Source organism: Ornithorhynchus anatinus, chromosome 5, assembly GCF_004115215.2.
Source record: "Ornithorhynchus anatinus isolate Pmale09 chromosome 5, mOrnAna1.pri.v4, whole genome shotgun sequence".
Classification (NCBI taxonomy): domain Eukaryota; kingdom Metazoa; phylum Chordata; class Mammalia; order Monotremata; family Ornithorhynchidae; genus Ornithorhynchus; species Ornithorhynchus anatinus.
In genome coordinates this window covers 46,583,485-46,605,806 of record NC_041732.1, presented here as the reverse complement: position 1 = coordinate 46,605,806, position 22,322 = coordinate 46,583,485, and the positions used below count along the sequence as shown (strand labels likewise).

Below are 22,322 nucleotides of genomic sequence, written 5' to 3'. Positions count from 1 at the left end.
CACCCACCGGCACAAATACACACATCTCCTTCTCTTCCCTCCTCAGGTGAAGAGCAGATTAACTATAGTTCACTTATTTCCAGATATCAGGGCTGTAGCCAACTAAAATCACTCTTTTGTCTCGCTGGGTGGAGTAGAAAACTGACCCAAAGCAACCTCAGCCCCAGAAACTGAGGTGCAAGTCAACTAGGAAGCAGTCAACTATAAATTCAACAGGATCACTGAAATTCATTCAATCATATACTGTGTGCACAGCACTGTACTAAGTGACTGGAAAGTACAATTCAGCAACAAATAGAGACAATCCCTACCCAACAATGGGCCCACAGTCTAGAAGGGGGGAGACAAACAACAAAACAAGTAACCAAGCATCAATAGCATCAATATAAATAGAATTATAGATATATACACATTATTAATAAATAGAATAATATGTACATATATACACACACAAGTGCTGTGGGGTTGGGAGGGAGGTGGACCAGCGGGAGGGAGTCGAGGCAATGGGGAGGGAAGGAGGATTAGGGGAAAAGGGGGGCTCAGTCTGAGAAGGCCTTCTGGAGGAGGTGAATTTTCAGTAGGGCTTTGAAGGGGGAAGTATCCTAGTTTGGCAAAGGGGAGAAGGGAGGGCATTCCAGGCCAGAGGTAGGACGTGGGCCAGGGCTCGAGTGATCCCCCTGGGTGTGGAAAGACAGGCGCTCTCTCTTTAGGAAGCAATGAAGGGAAGAAAGAAGGGGCTTACCTTCTTGGCTATCTCAGAATGATCACGGTCCATGTCAGGAATGTGAATTAGCTCCGACTCACACTCCTCCACTGCCACATCTAGGTCGGTCAGTAAGGGCACAGGAGCCCTACTGTTCAAATCTCTCCCACGTGAGAACGAGCAGGAGAACTACAGCCCTCAGGCTTCTTCAGCACCAGCCCCGCCTAGTTGAGCTTCAGATCCTCGTGGCCCGAAGGAGTAGGTCGTCATGGAGACCAGCTGATTTGATCCTGCCCCCACGTGAAATCAGCTGCTCCGACCACTTGAGCCACAGAACCTCTGCAGGCAGGAGATGGTCTTGAAGACGACCCACCTGTGAACTACCCAGAGAAGAAAAAGCCTTTGAAAGGGTCAGCACCTTGGAAAGGTTATTGGGGTCTCAACTGCTTATTATACTGAGAGAACATTATGTATCTCCTTCCTGTGCTCTCTTCCTGCCTTCTTCATATCTCTGTCCTATTGACCTACTACCTCTCTTACCCTGCCCTACTTTAAATCACTAAAACCTCATTTTTTTGTGGTACTTGTTAAGCACTTACTAAGAGCCAGCCACTGTACTAAACAGTCAATCGTATTCATTGAGCACTTACTGTGTGCAGAGCACTGGGGTACATACTTGCTAATCAGTTTGGACACAGTCCACATCTCCATTTTACAGATGAGGGAACTGAGGTCCAGAGAAGTGAAGTGACTTGCCCAAAGTCACATAGCAGATAAGTGGTGCAGCCAGAATTAAAAGCCAGGTCCTTCTGACTCCCAGGCCTGTGCTCTATCCACTAGACCACAATGCTTCTCCACATTCCTTTCCTTGTCTACCACCCTTCCCCCCAGGACACTATTTGGCGGGGGTCTGTGGACTTCTTGCTCCATCGTGTACAAATCGACCCTTCATCACTGATCTGCTCTTGGCAGATTCTCTCTTCCTTACCATCACGGAGACCCGACTCATGCAGCATGGCTTAGTAGAAAGAACTCAGGCCTGGAAGTCAGGGGACCTGCATTCTAATCCTAGTTCCATCACTTGTCTGCTGTGTGACCCTGGACAAATCACTTCATTTCTCTGTGCCTGTTACCTCATCTGTAAAATGGGGATTAAGACTGTCTAGGACAGGTACTTTGTCCAACCTGATTATCTTATAAGAGAAGCAGCGTGGCTCACTGGAAAGAACCTGGACTTGGGAGCCAAAGGTCATAGGTTCGAATCCTGGCTCTGCCACTTGTCAGCTGTGTGACTATGGGCAAGTCACTTAACTTCTCTGTGCCTCAGTTACTTCATCCATAAAATGGGGATTAACTGAGAGCCTCACGTGGGACAACCTGATTACCCTGTATCTACCCCAGCATTTAGAACAGTACTCTGCACATAGTAAGTGCTTAACAAATACCAACATTTGCCATTGTTTAGTACAGTGCCAGGCACATAGTAAGTGCTTAGCCAATACCATTTTTTTAAAAAGTAGTAGTAATAGTGTTTATTAAGTGGTCGCTGTGTGCAGAGCTCTTTACTGAGCCCTAGGTGAGAATACACAGATAGGAATTAAACACCATCCCTGTTGCTGGGGTGACATTATCTAGGAGATTTCTCCCCTGCTGTTTCCTGAAGGGGCCTCAGGAAATGGGGAATTGATCTACCCCTTGCCTCCCAATGTCACCCTTGTTCTGTCATCCCCTCCTTTCATCTTCCCTTCATTTGACTCCCACATTGTATGCCCCTACCACCCTTTGCAGCTACTCATTGCTATTATCTACTTCCTTTCTAGTCCCACCTCTTCCTTTCTCACTGACTTTGAAACTTTTTTTTCCTTCCTTCCTTCTTTCATTTTCTTCTCTGATCCTTGGGGACGTTAGCCTTTATTCTGATGTGATACTCTGATCCCTTCTAAACTTTTCCAATCTCTAATTATGCACACTGAATCATCTTGGGCACACCTTGGATTTCACCATCTCCAATCTTCCATTCATTCAATCTATTTAATGAGCACTTAGTGTGTGCAAAACACTGTACTAAGTACTTGGCAGAGTACACTACAACAATAAATGGTTACATTCCCTGCCCAAAATGATCTTACAGTCTACATTCGGATCTGTCACCTCCCCCACCTCTTCTCTCACCCAATTTCAGTGCTCACACTTCATGGAGACCTCCAGACTCTGTAACTACTCCACATGGCTCAGGTGATAATAACAGTAATATTAATAGTATTTGTTAAGCGCTTACTATGTACTAAGCACTGGGGTGGCTACAAGCAAATGAAGTTGAACACAGTCCCTGTCCCACGTGGAACTCACAATCTTGCTCCCCATTTTGCAGATGAGGTAACTGAAGCACATATAAGTAAAGTGACTTGCCCAAGGTCACACAGCAGACAAGTGGTGGAGCCAGGATTACAACCCATGACCTTCTGACTCCCAGGCCCGTGCTCTAACCACCAAACCTTTATGCTTCACGCCCCTCCTGAACTTCCTACCAATTCTCCCATCCCTCGACGCTATATTCCATTTCAACTCTGTCCTTTCCTCTCAATTCAACTCCCTTGATCCCCTGTCCTTTAATACCCACACCAACAACCCCAGCCCTGGCTCAATCATTCAATGAATGGTATTTATTGAGCACTTTTTTTAAATGGTATTTGTTAAGTGCTTACTATGTGTTAAGATGTCACGGTCCATGTGGGATAAAACTGTGACTAGTGGGTTACCTCCAGATCCCAGGGGCTGTGAGCACTCAGAGAGAAGCAGGTGGAGACACAAGCCAGTAAATTTTTTTTTACTAAGCTTTCATTTATTAAAACACAGGTGTTCCAAGGATTTAGCTCCCCAGTGCTAGCTAGGAGTTAGTTACTCTCATGCACAGAGATTGAGTAACTATGCTTATGGGTGTCAGTTCATTCAATTGTATTTATTGAGCACTTACTGTGTGCAGACCAGTGTACTAAGCTTTGGAAAGTACAATTCAGCAACAAATAGAGACAATCTCTGCCGACAATGTCTCGCAGTCTAATAATAATGTTGGTATTTGTTAAGCGCTTACTATGTGCAGAGCACTGTTCTAAGCACTGGGGTAGATTCAGGGTAATCAGGTTGTCCCTCGTGAGGCTCACAGTTAATCCCCATTTTACAGATGAGGTAACTGAGGCACAGAGAAGTTAAATGACTTGCCCATAGTGTCACAGCTGACAAGTGGCAGAGCCGGGAGTCGAACTCATGACCTCTGACTCCAAAGAGCCTGGAGTCACTGAGCCATGCTGCTTCCCACAACCTCACCAGTTTAGAATCCTGGTGGTCCAACTCAAAGTCCTGTAGGTATCACGGTGGGGGTGTCCCCTTCTCCCTGGGCAGATGTGCCGGTCCAGGCCAACGGAGACCCCAGCACAACTGCCCTAAGCCTCCGGTGAGCTGCCCTTCTTACCCCATCACCAGTTGCAGAAGCACTTCATGTTGCCATTTGGATTGGTGCAAGCCAGCCCAAATGAAATCGTTTGGCAACTTCAGATAGATCTCCAAGTGTGCCCTGAGTGTCAGGTTCTGACTGGAATATGTTCCCTCCACATGAACCTTGAGATCTCCAAAAATCTCCAAAATCTACCTCTCCTGCCCCAATCTCTCACTTAATCTACAGTCATGCCTCCAAGCCATTCACCTGGATATCCCACTGGTGCTTCAAACTCAACATATCCAAAACTGAACTTATTTTCCCTTGCACATCCAGTCCTTTTTTTAATGGTATTTGTCAAGCACTGTACTAAGTACTGGGGTAAACCCAAGATAATCAAGTTGGATAGAGCCCCAGTCCCATACCACTCCATTTAGCAGATGAGGGAACTGAATCACAGGGAAGTGAAGCGCCTTGCCCAGAGTCTCACAGCAGACAAATGGTGGAGCCGGGATTAAAACACAGGTTCTCTGATTCCCAGGCCCGGACTCTTTCCACCTGGCCATGCCACTTCTTAACCCCTTCTAACTTTCCTTTTTCTACCTTTTAAGCACTTAGTATTGTACTCTCCCAAGTGCTTAGTATAGTGCTCTGCACACAGTAAGTGCTCAATAAATACAATTGATTGATTTTCAATCCGATAACACCACCATACTTCTTGTCCCAGAAGTTCATATTCTAGGTGTAATCTTTGACTCCTCACTGTCTTTCAGCCTTAATATCCAGTAAACTGCTAAATCATGTCATTCTTCTTCCCTAACATTTCCTAAATCCTCCCTTTCTCTTCACTCAAACAGCTACCATCCTGGTCATAGCACTGTTGAACTACTCCATCAGCCTTCTTGCTGATCTTCCTGCCTCCAGCCTTTCCCCAGATTCAGTTCTTACTCTGTGCTACTGCACAAATCATCTTTTTTGCAGCATCACTCAACCCTCATCTCTCCACTCCTCAAAAACCACAAACCCATCTCCCTTTCTGCATTAAGCAGAAACTCCTTAAAACTAAGCTGTAAGGCCCTCCACCACCTCTCCCCAATTTACATATCAAATGTCTTTATTCTCTATTCCCCAGTTCACACTCATTGCTCTTACAAGTTCACTTCATAACAGTAACTCGCTCCAGCATCTTCCACCTCAGACCCACAGCCTGGAATCCCTTCCCCACCTAATCCACCAGATCACAGCTCTTCCCAGATTGAAAGCCCTCCTAAAATTCCACCTGCTCCTGATGCCTTCCTTGCCTGAGCCCAGACACTATGGACCAGTACCCATCCTTTGCATATGTGTACCTTACCGTTAATATTGTACTCTCCCAAGTGCTAAGTACAGAGCCATGCAAACAGTAAGTGCTCAATAAATATGATTGACTGACTTAATCCTATCCTCAGCGATGGTGCACTTATATGTTTTATTTCTTTATAAATTTCATTTACATACTTCTCAGTACATTCAATTATTTGTTTAGCTACTTTTACCTGATGTGTTCATACAGGACTGGGAATCAGGAGACCTGGTTTCTAATCTTGTCTTCGCCACTGGGCTGCTGTTTGACATTGGGCAAGTTATTTAACTTCTCTGTTCTTGTTTCCGTGTCTGGAAAAGCGGGGATGAAAAACACTTATTCTGTCTCCCCTTTAGACTTTGGGACAGTTTATATTGTATATACTCCAATTTATATTGTCTCTACCCCATAGCATAATATGATACATGGCATAGAGTAAACACTTAACAAAAACACAGTTGTTACTATTATTTTTGCTGTCTAGCTTTAGATTTGTTCTTCCTCCAGCTTTCACTCTTAGAATAGTGAATATCTCCATGGGATGCAACCATGGCCTAAGGAAAGAGCATAGGATTGATAGTCAAGAAACCCAGGTTCTAATCCCAGTTCTGTCACTGACCTACTCTGTGACCTTGGGCAAGTTGCTTCTCTGGACCTCAGTTTTCTCACCTGTAAAATAGGATAAAATAGGACTTAGATTCCTACTCATCCTTTCTCTTAGACTGTGAGCCCTGTATGGAATAGAGATGGGGTCTGATCAGATTGTATTGGTATCTAGAACAGTGCTTGGCACGGACTAATCATTATTATGCTAATTCAATTCTATTAAAAATGATCAATGGTATTTATTGAGTACCTACTCCAAGCAGAGCTCAGTACTTAGTACTTGGGAGAGCAAAACATATGTTCTCTGTCCTCGAGGGGATCACAATCAAATGGGGGAGACAGGCAGACATAAATCATTTGCAAATAATGGGAGCACAGGAGGAAGGACAAGGATGTGAGGTGGTAGAAATGTAAATGAAAGTAAAAATACTCAAGAGGTGAATGGAGACATTCTGGAGAGTTGAATCAGACAAGCTGCCAAGCTTTTTGAGTTTAAGTCCCAGATACTCCACTGAAATCAGCGCTTGACAAACCAAGACATATAGCTCCATTATTTCAGTGAGGAATGATGATTCTCTTTCTGTAACCTCTAAGAGAATGCAGGGAAGTGAACTGGATGATCTCTCAGGAGACCCTCTTCAAGCTTTATATTTCTATGATTTTATTAATTTCTATCAACACCATTCTGAATCAGATTTCAATACCTTCAGAGTCACACTTTAAATTTATAACCCAGAAAGTAATGTGTAACAGAAAGACCAGCATGTAAGTAATGGTTAGCTCTTTTGTCCCTCATTGTGGGCAGAGAATGTGTCTACCAACTCTGTTATAGTCTACTCTCCCAAGTGCTTACTACAGGACTTTGCACACAGTAAGCACTCAGTAAATACACTTGATATTTTATGTTATTTGTTAAACACTTACTATGTGCCAGGCACTGTATTAAGCACTGGGGTAGACACAAGCTAATCAGATTGGACAGAGTCCATGTCCCACCTGGGGCTCATAGTTTTAATCCTCACTTTGCAATTGAGATAACTGAGGCACAGAGAAGTTAAGTGACTTGCCCAAGGTCACACAACAGACAAGTGGCAGAGTCGGAATTAGAACCCTGGTCCTTCGGGCTCTCAGGCCTCTTTTCTATCCACTTGGCCATGCTGCTTCTCTCCTGATTGATTGACTGACTGATTGATTTGTAACCACTTCTATGTAACCCAGGATTCTACCCCCACATATGATCATCTATGGCTATGGGCTCACTCTCAAAACAGGGCTTTGTCCCATTGGCAAAGCCAGTTTTATCTTCGCAAATTTAACTGATCCTCTACTCCCAGAAGTTTAGACTCGATTGCATTAACCCTAGAATTTAATAGAGGCAGTATCCCTAGTGTCTCAAATCCAAAGCCCTGGAGGAAGAGCCTGTTTCTGTGAGGGGAGGAAACTGGTCCTTTTTATTTTTCAAACTAATAAAACCACGGTGAATGTTAAATCAGTGCTCACTGGAGGCAACATCCATGCTGTGGGTGTCATATTTCTTCCCTCTGCTCTTCCCACAGTGTGATATAATTGCCACGGAGAAGGCAATATCATTGTGCATTTTTCTGCAAAAGGCATCTGATCACATATGAGTGAGTGGCATGGCATTCTGGGTCTGTTCTACCTGGCACAATCAGTCAGTCAGTCATATTTATTGAGCCCTTACTGTGGGCAGAGCACTGTTCCAAGCACTTGGGAGAGTATGATATACCATTAAACAGACCTATTGCCTGCTCACAATGAGCTTACAGTCTAGAGGGAAAACATTTCCCACCCATTCTGTGACTCTTTTCACACCAGGCTCAGAGAAGACAAAAACAGAAAGGGATGAACTAACCAAAGCAAGGATTTGTTTTCTTGGGGCATCCATGGAGCTAGTAAATGCCTGAGACATAATCAATCATCTAGCTGGGCATGCTGACAATCTTTACTCCCTACTCGGTCCGTCGGCCCGGACTCTCAGCTCCCCACAATGTCTGTCCTGAATGGAGTTCAGGGTTACTTGAAGGACATGTTCTTCAGTTTAACTAACTTTTAGGGGTGTATTTTACTTTATAGTCTGCTAAAGTAAGGCCATAAATATATTGTGGCAGGACTAGGACCAAATTAATTCTCTTCTTCTAGGTCCCTGAATCATTTAGTGACTGAACTGTAGCAGGAGGAACATTTATAGAGAGCCAAGAGGGAGCTTTCTATGGGGATTAAAGCTCACAAAGCAGCAACTACACATTTCCCAGAAGGCAAAGCCCAGATTGGTTTTACTTTTTAATTACCATATGTCAATGAAACTAAATTCAGAACCGTCTGGGTCTTGGAATATTTTGCCCCCTTTTAAGGGTTTGCCTCCTTTATTAACTCCCATTCCTCGTCGCTCATCTTTTTGTTGAGTTTGGCCTTGCTCTCCCATTGTGATGTGTGGCTCAAGACCAAGGTTCATGACAAATTTCACACTCTTGCACAAACACAAAATGAAATGATGGATTCAATCTCTGAAAAGAAAGCTGCAACGAGAGCTGGCTTTCGTATCGCAAAAGGACATGGTACATTTCTTTGACCCTCCAAATCCCTCGGGACTATTTCCCCAAGCAAACAGATGTTGGTAAATATGACAAAATAAAAAATGAGTTTTTTTTTTTAATCTCATTCCTCCCCCACCACCCCAGATCTCCATCCTGGAGGGTGACCTTTCCTGTCCTCCCATTTGATCTATGCTGTGATAGGGAAGAAAGAGACCACTGTGTTCTGTGAGTTGCTAACAATTCATAATTGTGCCACATTTCACTGAAGCAGCACAGAAAGTGTTGCCTGGGAAGGGGGAGAAATAACAGCTAACCAGGCTGTTAAGTAGGACCAAGCTTACATTGTACTGCTGAAGTCCCAGGGGTGGGGGCTTTTTCTCATTTGTTGAAGGCAGTAAATAATCGGCACTCACCTTGATCTCCCTCCTTCGGATTCTGTTTTATCTCCCAAGCCTTGGTCTATGAAACTGAAAGAACAGTAACTACAGATTTGTGCTAAAGGGAATTCTCATAATCTTTCAGTTTGGGATTTCCTAAATATATATTTGAAGAAGCATTTTTGCTCATTTTGGGTACTCAGGAGATAGCCTCTGTTTAGCCTAAATCATACTAGATTTATGAACCTCACTTTTGTCCTGCAATATGCATAGTCTTTTTTTTAATGCCAATTGTTAAGCACTTACTATGTGCCAGACACTATATTAAGCACTGGGGTAGATAAGAGTTACTCAGGTTGGACACAGTCCATGTCCCACAAAGGGTTCACAGTATTCATTCCTATTTTACAGATGAGGCAACTGAGGCACAAGGAAGTGAAGTGAATTGCCCATGGTCACACAGCAGACAAGTGAAGCAGCATGGTCTATGAGAACAGCATGGCCTAGTGGAAAGAGCATGGGCCTGGAAGTCAGAAGACCTGATTTCTAATCCTGCCACTGCCAATTGCTTACTGGGTGATCCTGGGCAAGTCACGTAACTTCTCTGTGCCTCAATTTCCTCAACAGTAAAATGGGGCTTAAATACCTGTTCTCCCTCCTACTTAGACTGTGAACTCCATGTGGGACAAGGTACTATGTCTTACCTGATTAACTTCTATCTACCCCAGCCCTTCGAAAGTGCTGACACATAGTAAGCGCTTAATAAATGATATTACTAATATTATTATGATGATTATTATCATTATTATTAAGCAGCAGAGCCAAGATTAAAACCCAGGTCCTCTGACTTCCAGGCCAAGCTCTAACAACTCTATGACATAGCTTCTCAATCTCGGTCTTCTTCAAAATCATGCTAGTTCAGGTCTCTGCTGCCATTAAAACAAAGAGACTGGTTATTTACACTTTGTAGGGTCAGTCAATCGTATTTATGCCTGGCATTGCTTTTATATCTGCCTCTTTCCGATGCCCGTGTTGTAAAACTGCCACTCCATTCCCTGATCGCTGGGTCCCAGGCTGGCCTGCTGCCCTCTCCCAGAAGTCTCAGTTATGCCATTTTACCTGAGATTTCGTTTCACTGTCTCATCTAAATGTTTCTTTGGCACTCCTTGCATTTGGCCCCCACAAGTTCTCCCCTCATTCTCTGCTCATTCTCTTTCTCATCTTGCGCCCAAGCCAGGAAGTCCCAGTGATGAGTCGTCCTTATACCAATCGCCAGGAAAAAAGCATCCCCATCTCAAATGTTGGCAGAGGGGTGGGATCAGCAGTCTCTGTAGTCATGGCCCTGGATGCCCCATGTTTATAATGAGAGTCAAGAGGACTAATGACCCCCTGTAGCAATCCCTTCAGGGGCATGGGGTGGGGAGAGGGCAGTGTGAGCAGGAGGACACAGGGATACTACATGTGGGATTTTGAAAGATGCCATTTTAGCTGCTCAGTTTCAGGCTGTGTATGAGCCAGCAGTAGCAGAAGCAGCAGCAGGCCCAGGATTGGGGACAAAGAGACTTCTCAAACAGAAAGGGGCACAAAGGAAGGAAAACAGGAGCAGCCTGGGTGAAGGTAATGATGCTCCTTAGAGAGAGAGAAAGAATAAAATGAATGACCAAAAAAGGTGGCCTACTTGAAAACAGCCTGAGACTAGGATGACAGGAGAACCACGAGAAGCTATGTGGCTTAGTGGACTGTATTCAACCCAATTTGCTTGCATTACCCCCAGCACTTAGTATAGTAAGTGCTTAACAAATATCATAATTATTATTATCACTCTTTTTCTATACATCTGTCTCTTTTAAGTTGTTTTTGTGTTTTTCTTGTTTTTATCTTTTCCCTATAAATTTATTGCCAGGCTGATCTCCCCGTCTTATTCGTTGACCATGAGCTCCTTGAAGGCCAGGGACCATGTCTAATAGTAAACATATTTTTTCCCAGTGCAACTAGTACAGTATTTTCCACACAATAGGTACTTAATACATACTGTTCTTTGTACATTTTCAAATGTGAGCCTTGTGAGGGACAGGGACTGTTCCAAATTATTTTCTTGCATCTGCCCCAGCATTTACCACTTTTCTTGAAGCATAGTAAGCACTTAATAAAGACTATTATCATTATCATTATTCCAGTCTCCCTGGCTTCTGCTCTGTGATTTAAAAGTACGGAGTTCCTTCTTTTCTTTCCTTTCAAAACTTCCTTAAATGCCAGCATCTCCCATTTGCATCTCTCAGTGGGCAATTTCCCTTGTTATCGGAGGTTGAGTATCATCTCTTAATTCCCCAGAGCTAGAGTACCCATTTCCTGTCTTCTGCATCCTTGAAACAATAAATTACTAGAAACGAAAAAGGATTGACTTACAATTTTTGAGGCTCTACTAGGATGCTACTTCAGAAACACACGTGGCTCATTGTGCTGTTTGTTTTTTAGAAATAATTAAAGAAATGAAATAGACCTAGGACAATTATCTTTGGTATTTGCTTTATATGGAAAATATTTTTAATGACATTTCCTCAGCAATTATTCCACATCTAAGTCTGCAGCTAAATATTGCTGAACGAGTCCTTTAGTCCTGTAAAGGGAAACACTTCTGATTTTTCAGAACTTTATAAAAATGTCATCCTTAAAGAAGAGACAAATCTTCAAAGGAATTTCTACCTCTTCAGCAACCCAAACAAGATTTTAAAAAGAGACACAGCTTCATTTGCTATGATTATATGTGAAAAAATGGAGTAAAGGAAGTGTTTTCTGATCAAAAATTACTTAAATTGATGTGAAATGTCTTAGTACATAATCAGTAGCATTAGAGCCTCTGATAAAATAGCAGAGAGAATCTGTTTAGTGCAGAAATCCATGTTATGCCAGAGTTTTAAAAAATTCTAATATCTGACTCATTCTGGAGAAACTGCATGTTCACGGCAGTTCACACTTTTAAAGTGCATTCGGTATGTTAATTAATAAATCATGCACTCGAGTTATTAAAAGACATTAATGGGCAACGGGAGTGTTGAGTTTCGATCTTGGCTCTGTCCTGGGGCCCTACTGTACCCCCCAGCAAGTCAATCAATTCCTTTAAGCCTCAGTTTCTTCCTCTTTAAAGTGAAACTAGAGATGCATATTTTCATTAGGATGGCCACTGGTGGCCCTCCCATGTGCCAGACAAGGACACATACATGATGTCATGTGCATTATCCCAGATACGCAGTGTAATGTGATGATGTCACAGACACCCTTTTGTGGAAATAGGCAGATGTAGTTCATTCATTCACTGAATCGTATTTATTGAGTGCTTACTTTGTGCAAAGCACTGTACCAAGCACTTGAGAGAATACAATATAACGATGAATAGACACATTCCCTCCTCACAGAGACCTTACAGTCTAGAGGGGGAGACAGACATTAATATAAATAAATGAATTAGTGTGATCCTACAACATTTCTCCAGGGGAGGGCCCTAAACCTTGTGCAGAAGCCTTGTGTTCGTCACCCAGGTCAGCGTGAAGTCTGACCCAGTGACTGAGCTGTGGGACTTGCTAGAGGAATGGTGACAGAGAGAGGCTCAGTGGCCAAAATCAAAAAAGGACGTAAATGGGTCTAGTCCTGTATTGGCACTGGAACCAGATAGGCTTAAGTCAGGTGAATGTCTCAAACCAGACCATTTGCTCCCCTATTTCTCATATAGTGCAAGCTCAACCTTATCCTGGGGTTCTGTCACACTCTCCTGCTTCTCCTCATGGCCGGAAGTACTCCCCGAAGTTAGTCCTAGCCCCGAAGCTATGAAAGAGTACAGTATAACAGAGTTAGTAGACATAGTCCCTGCCCACAGTGAGATCACAATCTAAAGAGGGAGGCAGAGATTCAACTCCAATATAATTCAACTCTATTAGATACTCACCCTCTCCCACATGGGAAAGGTCAATTTCCATTAGAGAGAGTCTTAGACAAAAGCTGAAAAGTATTGTTTGAAGAGGGTTCAACTACTATCAATCCACCAAACTCTTGGTGTTAGGAAGTTTGTTCCATATGCAGTGGAGTCCTAGTCTACTTCTTTCATCCATCTACCTTTTCTCACCAGTCCAGTTACCTCAAATGTAAAATGGGGATCAAGACTGTGGGCTCCATGTGGGACAGGGACTGTGTCCAACCCAATTTGCTTGTATTCACCCCAGCACTTAGTACAGCCCCTGGCACATAGTAAGCACTTAACAAATGAAGTAATAATAATAATAATTATTATTTTCAGACTTTGGGGTTGAGGGAACCTCTAGCCTGGCAAAACAGTTACTGCCTTTGGTTACTGTCCAGGACTGATTCTTTTTGTCGCATCTTCCCCAAGAGTTTTCTGCAAATAAATGGAGAAGCCATTTGTTAGCAGTAATCGATTTTTTTCCCCTGTTGTTTCAGGATGCACACACATCCAAATGCTGCAATGCTGGTAGTGTGTGTTAACTTTAAAAATTCCCAAATAAAATATTCTAGAATAAAGGCAAGTGAAGGCTAAAGTTTCTAAGTTTCCATCAGCAATTGTTCACCTAGTTTTTTGTTTGAATCGCTGTGGCAACTGCTCATGCTGAGTGTGGAAGCAAATGGTGATCTTGTGGAAAGAGCACGGAATTGGGAGTCAGGAGGAGATGTGGTTTCTATTCCCAGCTCCACTACTTGTCTCCTGTGTGATCTTGGAAAATTCACCTAACTTCCCTATCCCTAAGTTTCTTCATCTTCGAAATAGGGGTTAAATACCTGATCTCTCTCCTCCAGATTGTGACTCCCCTGTGAGAAAGGGACTCTGACAGATCTAATTGCATTGTATCGATCCCAGGATTTAGCACAGTGCTTGGTACGTAGTAAGCACTTATCAAATACTGCGATTATGATTACAGGGATTTTAGCAGGAGATCTAATGGGATAGGGCTTAGGCTAAGTCAGACTTCAAATAGTTAATAGATGAGAAAGTCTCGATTTGAAACCGTTTCCACCCCACGTAACTCTCCTCAACCCTGAATGGAAGCTCTTAAGTCTTGTTGGAGGCCTGGAATGAATGACACTGAGCGTCCAGCCCCAAATTGCAATGGCTTCACCCTCACAGCTGGAAACCAGAGGGCTAATAGTTCCCATCGTCTCATGTTGGCACTTCAGATCTGCGTATAACTGAAGCTGAAATCATAGCTCTGCTTGGGTAAGTCAAATGTATTCTTGGAAGATAAATCTGGGGGGAAAGTTCCCTCTGGAGCCTGAGATGCATGAGGCTAACCTGATGTTGAATGCCAATGGAAAGTTGAAAGGGGTTGGGCCAGTAAACCAAGGTTAAACTTCTAGTCCCAACTCTTAGACTGATCCAGGACATCAGAACATTCTCCATATTGACAGAAACCATTTGATCCTGGCCACATTCCAAAGTCTTTTGCCTTGGTAAATTTGCTGTGGTAGCCCACCCCGTCTTTCCATATCCATCAGAAATTACCTCTGATTGGAAACCCATTCCTCCACATCAAAAACCTTCTGATCAGATCCCATGCTTAGAAGAGAGATTATTATTATCACTATTATGGTATTTATCACATGCTTAGTGTGCACCAAGCTCTGTACTAAATGCTGGGGTAATAATAATAATGGCATTTGTTAAGCTCTTATTATGTGCCATGCACTGTACTAAGTGCTGGGGTGGATAAAAGCAAATCCAAGCAAATGATAATTGTGGTATTTGTTAAGCATTTACTTTTGTGCCAAGCACTGCCTTAAGCATTGGGGTAAATTCAAGGTAACCAGGTCGGGCAGAGTCACTGTGCCACATGGGATTCACAGTCTTAATCCCCATTTTGCAGATGAGGAAATTGAGGCAAAGAGAAGTTAAGTGACTTGCACAAGATCACACAACAGACGTGGTAGAGCCGGGATTAGAACCCACATCCTCTGACTTCCAGGCCTGTGCTCTTTCCACTTGGCCATCAGGTAGGACACAGTCCCTGTCCACATGGGGCTCACAATCTAAGTAGGAGGGAGTAGGATTTCATCCCTATTTTACAGATGAGGAAATTGAGGCAAACAGGAATTAAGGAAAACTTGTGCCGAGGTACTCACACAATCCGTGGCTGTGAACGTGCACACAGACTGTTTCTTCTCCATCTCAGGGAGCAGTATTCAAGCAGGTGTACTATGTCAGTCCAACATCATCTAGCTCCAGAACCAATTCTAGCCAAGATGGTTGATGGAACCATGCATTATAAACAAGTTTCTTTAATGTTACCTGGCTAAAAGGTCAGGTATCATTAGCAATGATAAGACACATGATTGCTACATAATTTCCTGGCAAGTTTAGTACTAGAAGCAGGATAATCTAGTGGAAAGAGCATGGGCCTGAGAGTCAGAGAACCTGGGTTCTAATCCCAGCTTCACCACTTGTCTGCTCTGTGACCTTGGGCAAGTCACTTAACTTCTCTGTGGTCAGTTATGCATCTGTAAAATGGGGTTGAAGACTGTGAGCCCTACGTGGGACAACCTGATTACCTTGTATCTACCCCAGCTCTTGGAACAGTGCTTGGCACATAGTAAGCGCTTAACAAATACCAAAATTATTATTACTCCAGCACTTAGTTTAGTGCCTGGCACATAGTTAATGTTTAACAAATAACATAGTGGAAAAAAAAGGGATTTGTCCCATGTAGACACATTCATGGAATCCTCAGTAAATCTTCAGTTCTTTCTGGTTTCATTGAGCATAGAAGTACCGAATAAGATTACAGTTTGTATTTTTATTACTGGATGAAAACAGGATGTGTAAGGGCCAGTTAACCTCAAAAAATAATGAAAAGAAGAAAAGTGGAAAAATAATCAAAATCAACCACAAGTTGAATGAAGTGGCAGAAAATTGGTTACTCATCCTTAATGTATAAACCCCATAGGCCATTCCTGATCAAAAATGAAATGAATTTGCAGAGATACATATGGAATGAATCATAAAAATTAAAAAGGGAAAAGACCATTAGTTCATTTTATTGTAATAGAAGAGCCGTAGCACCCAGTTTACATATTTACTGTTGCTATTCCTATTTTAAATGAGAAACTCATGTAATAACATGCTCAGTCCTTCCCAGAAAATACTGTTCCCAAATTTAATGGAATTTGCTATCAGATTTTTTTTTTGCTATTCAGTTGAAATTCTTCTTTTCTTAATTTCACCCTCGACTCAGAGTCACAGCACCTTGAACCAAACTAAATGATTCCTCTCCTTCCTGGTGCTCATACTTTTTACATGTGTGTAGACAGCTCACTTGTATCCCTTTAATCTTTTCTTAGTCAAGCAGTACACACTGCATTTAGTTCTTTTAATGTTTCCTCATAAATCTAGCCCCTCCAGCCATTTAATCATTCTTGTTGCTCTTCTCAGTCCCATTGGCTTGCCAGGGTCTCTCTTCTAATGATCTGCCTGTAACTGAGCACACAGAGCCAAGCACTGCTGAGGATGTCTGACTTCTTGGTAGCCCATGCAGAAGAGGCATTAAGTACTAATTGTACATTCCAAGGGCTTAGTGCAGTGCTTTGCACACAGTAAGCACTCTATAAATAGGATTTAATGAATGACAATCCCTTCTCTGACCTCTGAGCTGCCATTTCTCAATGGGGTCTCATAACAACACTCTCCACCTTTAAAACATTATTAAGTTCACATCTCCTCCAAGAGACCTTCCCCAATTAAGCCCTCTTTTTCCCGGCTAGCTCTCATTTATTCATTCATTTAATCATATTTATTGAGCGCTTACCATATGAAGACCACTGTACTAAGTGCTTGGGATTGTACAATATGATAATAAACAGATACAGTCCCTGATCACAATAAGCTTATAGCCTAGAGGGGGAGACAGACATTAATACAGATAAATAAATGAAAAATAATCATAAATCATAAATTAAAAATTCTGTGTCATCTATGCACTTCAAACTGTAACCTTTGGACATGTGATATTCACCCTACCCCTAACCCCACAGCACTTAGGTACATATCTTTAAATTTTATATTACAAATTACTTATTTATTCATATTAATGTCTGTCTCCCCCTCTAGACTATAAGCTCATTAGGAGCAGGGAACATGTCTGCTACTTCTGTTGTATTGTCTCCCCAACAGTGCAGTGCTCTCAACATAGGCTGTGCTCAACAAATACAGTTGACTGATTGATTGGCTTGGTTTTAGCATTTCCCCTTCTCAAATTTCTCCTTTGCTATATGCTGATTATTTTTTTAAAAATTGAATTGACTCAAAACTTTCTTAGCTATATCTCATTTTGTTGTTGCTTGCCTAGATCTCTAGCCTCTGTATTTCTGTTTATGACTTCTTTGTTCTCAGGTCTGAGAATAACAACTGCACTCTTGTTCATAGCTGTAAATTATTTTAATGTCTATCTCCCCGTCTAGACTGTAAGCTCCTTGCGGGCAGGGATCATGTCTGCCAACTACCATGACGCTTTCTTAAGCACCCCATACAGTGCTCTGTACACAGTAAATGATCAATAAGCTCCAGTGATTGACTGATTGATTTCACATACATTTTTGATCCATAAGAGTTGTGTCTGTTAATCCAATCAAAAGATTAGCAAAGATTGCAGTAGATTAAAATTGGATGCAGAGGCAGCAATGCATACTACCTTCAGTTAATGATGGCATTTGTTAAGCTATTACTGTGTCAAGAACTGTTCAAAGTGTTGGAGCAGATACAAAATCATCAGGTTGGTCACAATCCCTGTCCCACATGGGGCTCACTGTCTTAATCCCCATTTTACAGATGAGGTAACTGAGGCACAGAGAAGTGAAGTTGACTTGCCCAAATTCACAGAGCAGACAAGTAACAGAGAAGGGATTAGAACCCACAAGCTTCTGACTTGCAGGCCTGTGCTCTTATCCACTATGCTGTGCTGCTTCAATTCTGTACTAATGAGGGGAGGACTGAGGCATACAGATTCTCTTGTGGAGAAATGGGTGTGATAGAGTGGACAGAGAAGCAGTCTTTCAAAGGAGTGGGTTTCCAACCATTGCTGATGTCCCGCCATTGCCAGGAGCCTCTTGAGAACCTCTGGTTCTAATTCTGGCTCCGCCACTTGTCTGCCGAGTGATCTTGGGCAAATCACTTAATTTCCCAGTACCTCAGTTACCTCATCTGTAAACCAGCAATTAAGACTGTGAGCCCTATGTGGGACATGGACTGTGTCCAACCCAATTATCTTGTATCTACCCCAGCGCCTGAATACGGTGCCTGGCACATAGTAAGTGCATAATAAATACCATTAAAAAAAAGAGGTATGCCTGACCAGGAAAATGGCCGCCCATAGAGGTCCCTAGATCCAGGTCTTTAGGATCATCTTCTGTGGAGGGGGCTGCTCAGGAAAAATCATGCTTCCTGGAAACACTGCCGCACGAAGCACGCTGGGCCTGTCCCTTTAAGAAACAAAGCCAAGCAGATTCCCAATTCAAACTGCGGCTTGTGCCGCAAGCCACAGTTTGAACGGAAGGCCTTCCTGCTCAGCGGCACTGTCCAATTCGGCCTTATACTTGTCCAAACTGGGCACTTCACTCCTCAGAGTGCTGTAGTCCACACCCACAAAGCAGTAACCAATAAGTTAAACAAATAAAAAAAGCTCAGGCCTGCCCCTTGGAGGGTTTCTGTGACCCAGTGAGACCGGAAGGCTCCAGGCAGCAGCAGCAGCAGGGTTTTTTCACAGGCAAGGCAGGCTTCCTCTCAATTTGCCCAGCAGCGCACAGCTGAGAGGCTTTTAAGATCTCTCCACAGATGTCATCTCCACATCTCAGTTCATTCTTCCCCTAAAAATAATAGTGCTCATGAAACTGAGAGAGAGGAAAGAAAAAACGCAGAGTGATAAGAATGCTAATCAGGGCGAGAGGCCCTTTCCAGCCAGGAGTTCCGCCTGGCGGAAAGTCATCCATAAAAATGGCTTTAATGCTTTTTCTTGAAACATGAGGCCACTGCAGGGCAGAGATCCCTATCGCTCTACTCCCTTCTTTCTAGGCTCTTTTCCCACAAGATTTTCTTTCTCTCTTCTCTGTGTCTGAGTCCACCTCGCCGTTGTAGGGAACAAATGTACTGCTTTTGGCCAGAGGTGACTTGACGGGTTAGACGGAGAATGTAGGAGCTCTCTGGGGTTGAAGCGGCCCAGCGTCATATAGGTCACGGAGGCAGTCCTCTCATCCTTCCGCTAGGATAGCCTGCAAAGAGCTTGACCTGCCACTCCCTGTTGCTTTTTCCACCTCTTCCCAGGCTGGCTTATTATCCATCGTCCCTTGATGCTGGACTGTCGCCAAGGCCTCCCACGTGGGAGAGAGCCTGCTCAGCCTTATGCCACTGAGAATCCCGTCAGCTTCTGCTCCAGTCCAGAAAGGGAGAGGAAGCTCCTGCCCCCTGAGACCCTCTCACTTTTGAGAACAATGGGGAGGCTGTGGCTGTGGTTGTGACTATTGGGACTGTTGGACTGAGCCATGAGGAATTCCCCTAGCCACAGCCCCCTAGTCTTTAGTCATTTGTATTTACTGAGCATTTGCCATGCAGAACACTGTAATAAGCACTTGGGAGTGGACAACAATATAACAGACACATTCCCTGTCCACAATGAGCTTACAGTCTAGAAGGGAGTTTACAGTCTAGAGGGGAGCTTACAGTTATCTCTGTCCTAGTCTTTTAGGCAGTATTTGTGTTTTTATTATTAATAATGATAATAGTATTTGTTAAGTGCTTACTACATGCCAAGCACTTTACTAAGTGCTGGGGTGGATACAAGCAGATCTGGTTGGACACAATCCCTGTCCCACATAGGGCTCACAGTCTTAATATCCATTTTACAGATGAGATAACAGAGTCACAAAGAAGTGAAGTGACTTGCTCAAAGTCACACAGCAGACAGGTGGAGGAGTTTTAAAGTTCCATCTTTCTGTATGTAACCACTGTCATCCCTCACTTATTCTTAGACTGTGAGCCCCTTAGGGGCCCCTGATATGATCTACTTCTGAACTGTGCATTGTTTCCCAGCACTTGGTACAGTTATTTGCACACAGAAGGTGCCTAATAAACACCGTTATTATTACCCTGCCTCTCTGTTGCCCACTATAATCACAGCACTCCCGGTTGCTGCTGGGATTGAGTGCCGGTGGCATCTAGGGCTTACCTTGTCCTCTTCCCCAACACTACCTACTTGACAAGGCCCATTTATCTGCTCGGCCCATCACCGGGGTAGAACACGTCCAAAGATGTACCTCGGCTGACTTAATTGTTAATATCCACAACCCCGTTGTCTTTGTAAATAAAATGGCTTCATCTCATGGGGTTGGCCTGGTGGAGAGAGTTGAAAAAATAAATCAATATGTAAATAAATCCACAAGAGCAGCAGTGAATGGGGACTTTGCAAAACTGTGATAAAGCATCTTAAGAGAGGTACCGTGGCTATATTTCTTACACACTCTGATTGAGGGGACTGTAATTCCAGATCACAGCCCTGGGCTCTAGGAAAGAGAAAGTGAGCCGTGACTGAAATGCCCTTATGGATTGATTTGACTTAAATATATTCTGGGGCTGGTCTAATTGCTAGTTCAGTCTCACTCTTTGATTTTTTGGCCGCTGTTTTCCCTGTTTGTTTCTGCTGCCATCTCCCTGTGCTGCAAACAGTCATTGGCAATCTGCACAGGGTAATAAGCAAAGCCTACCAAGATTTTATTTTCTGCATTAATAAAATAGTAATTAAAAATAATGTCATTCATTATGTATTTAGCAGTTGGGATCAAATAATTTCAGAATTGTTGTTTTCTTTTAATCTGGACCAGTGTGGCCAAAATTTTACCTAAAGGATTCATATTTCTGGAGAGCCCACCCTTAAATACTAATTGGCAGTAATTTCGCAATGGCAGTAAAACTGTATCCAATCTGCTTTGGTTGTATCGCTTAGAACAGTGCTTGACACAAAGTAAGTGCTTAACAAATACCATCATTATCATTATTATTATTACTATTATTATTATTAATCCTCACTTTCAATATAAAGGTGCATGTGACAGTGCTCTACAACCAAAGCAGTGTGGCCTGCGGGATAGAGCATAGGCCTGGAAGTCTGAATACCTGGGTTCTAATCCCAGCTCCACCACTTGTCTGCTATTTGACCTTGGGCAAGTCACTACACTTCTCTGTGACTCAGTTACCTCATTGTAAAAAAGGAATTAAGACTGTGAGGCCAATGTGGGCCAGGGATAATGTTCAACCTGATTATCTTCTGTCTACCCCAGCACTTAGTATTGTGCCTAACACATAGTAAGTGCTTAACAAATCCCATAAAATAAAATTTTTTAAAAATGAGGTAATAATGTATGTTGAATCCTACAATTCCCCCTACCACACTTCTTAAAAGAATAAAAATTAAATCGGGATGGGGCAGATAGATCACATTAGAGACCAATGATTCACCCATTCATTCATAGTATTTATTGAGTACCTTCTGTCATTCGCCTCTCAGGATTGCATCTGGAGAGTTTCCAGCATTCTACCAGTTTCAGCTATGGGAGAAAGAGAGTCAAGCAGAAGCGTACCCATTCCATTCCTAGCTTTAGCAGTGGCTAGCGAGTAGAAGGCAATCTGCTAAAAGTCAAAATTCACCTGTGCCTGGCAGCAATGGCATGAGAGAGAGTTGAAGGCAGAGACTCAAGTTTACTGTGCAGAAGAAGGCAAAAGTAAACCAGATCCGTATTTTTACCGAGAAAACTCCATGCATATACTACCAGAATGATTGCAGGTGGAGAGTGGGGCATTCTGAGAGATATCTCTCCATGGAGTCGCTGTAAGTCGGAGATGACTTGACAGCATAAGACAAGACTGTCAATCAATAAATCAATCAGTGATATTTATTGAGCACTTACTACGTGCAGAGCACTGTACTAAAGGCTTGGGAGAGTACAGTACAACAGAATTAACAGACACATTCCCTGCCCATAACTAGCCTTCAGTCTAGAGGGGGAGACAAAGCACTGTGCTAAGCGGCTGAGGAAAAGTACAAGGATGATAATTCAGACATGATCTGAATTTTTCCTGAAAATCAACTGAGGTGAATTAGTTTAAAGGAAGCTTCTTGCACTTCTGTTTTTCTATGTTCATCCCTGGAAATAGCAATAATGATAAATCCTTCTGCGCTTTGTCCCTCAGTATTCTTCAAGATCCACGGGCTATGGGCTTCAGTCCTCATTTGGCAATGTGCTATGTGGAGTTTTATCACCTTCAGCA

The 22,322-nt window shown here is 43.0% G+C and overlaps 1 protein-coding gene and 1 non-coding gene across 3 annotated transcripts in view; one reads left to right on the top strand and one right to left on the bottom strand.

Annotated features, from left to right (window-relative positions):
* Positions 1-885, bottom strand: part of ADPGK (ADP dependent glucokinase) — a 159,483-nt gene extending 158,598 nt beyond the window's left edge. For both annotated transcript variants that reach the window (XM_029065761.2, XM_029065760.2), the window contains exon 1: positions 743-885. The gene's annotated coding sequence lies outside the window, so the exon portion shown is untranslated. The remainder of the gene's footprint in view (positions 1-742) is intronic.
* Positions 886-21,551: 20,666 nt separating this feature from the next.
* On the top strand, positions 21,552-21,691 carry LOC114812423. The gene has a single exon (XR_003760076.1). It is a non-coding gene; the product is annotated as a small nucleolar RNA SNORA7 (small nucleolar RNA).
* The last annotated feature ends 631 nt before the right edge of the window (positions 21,692-22,322 follow it).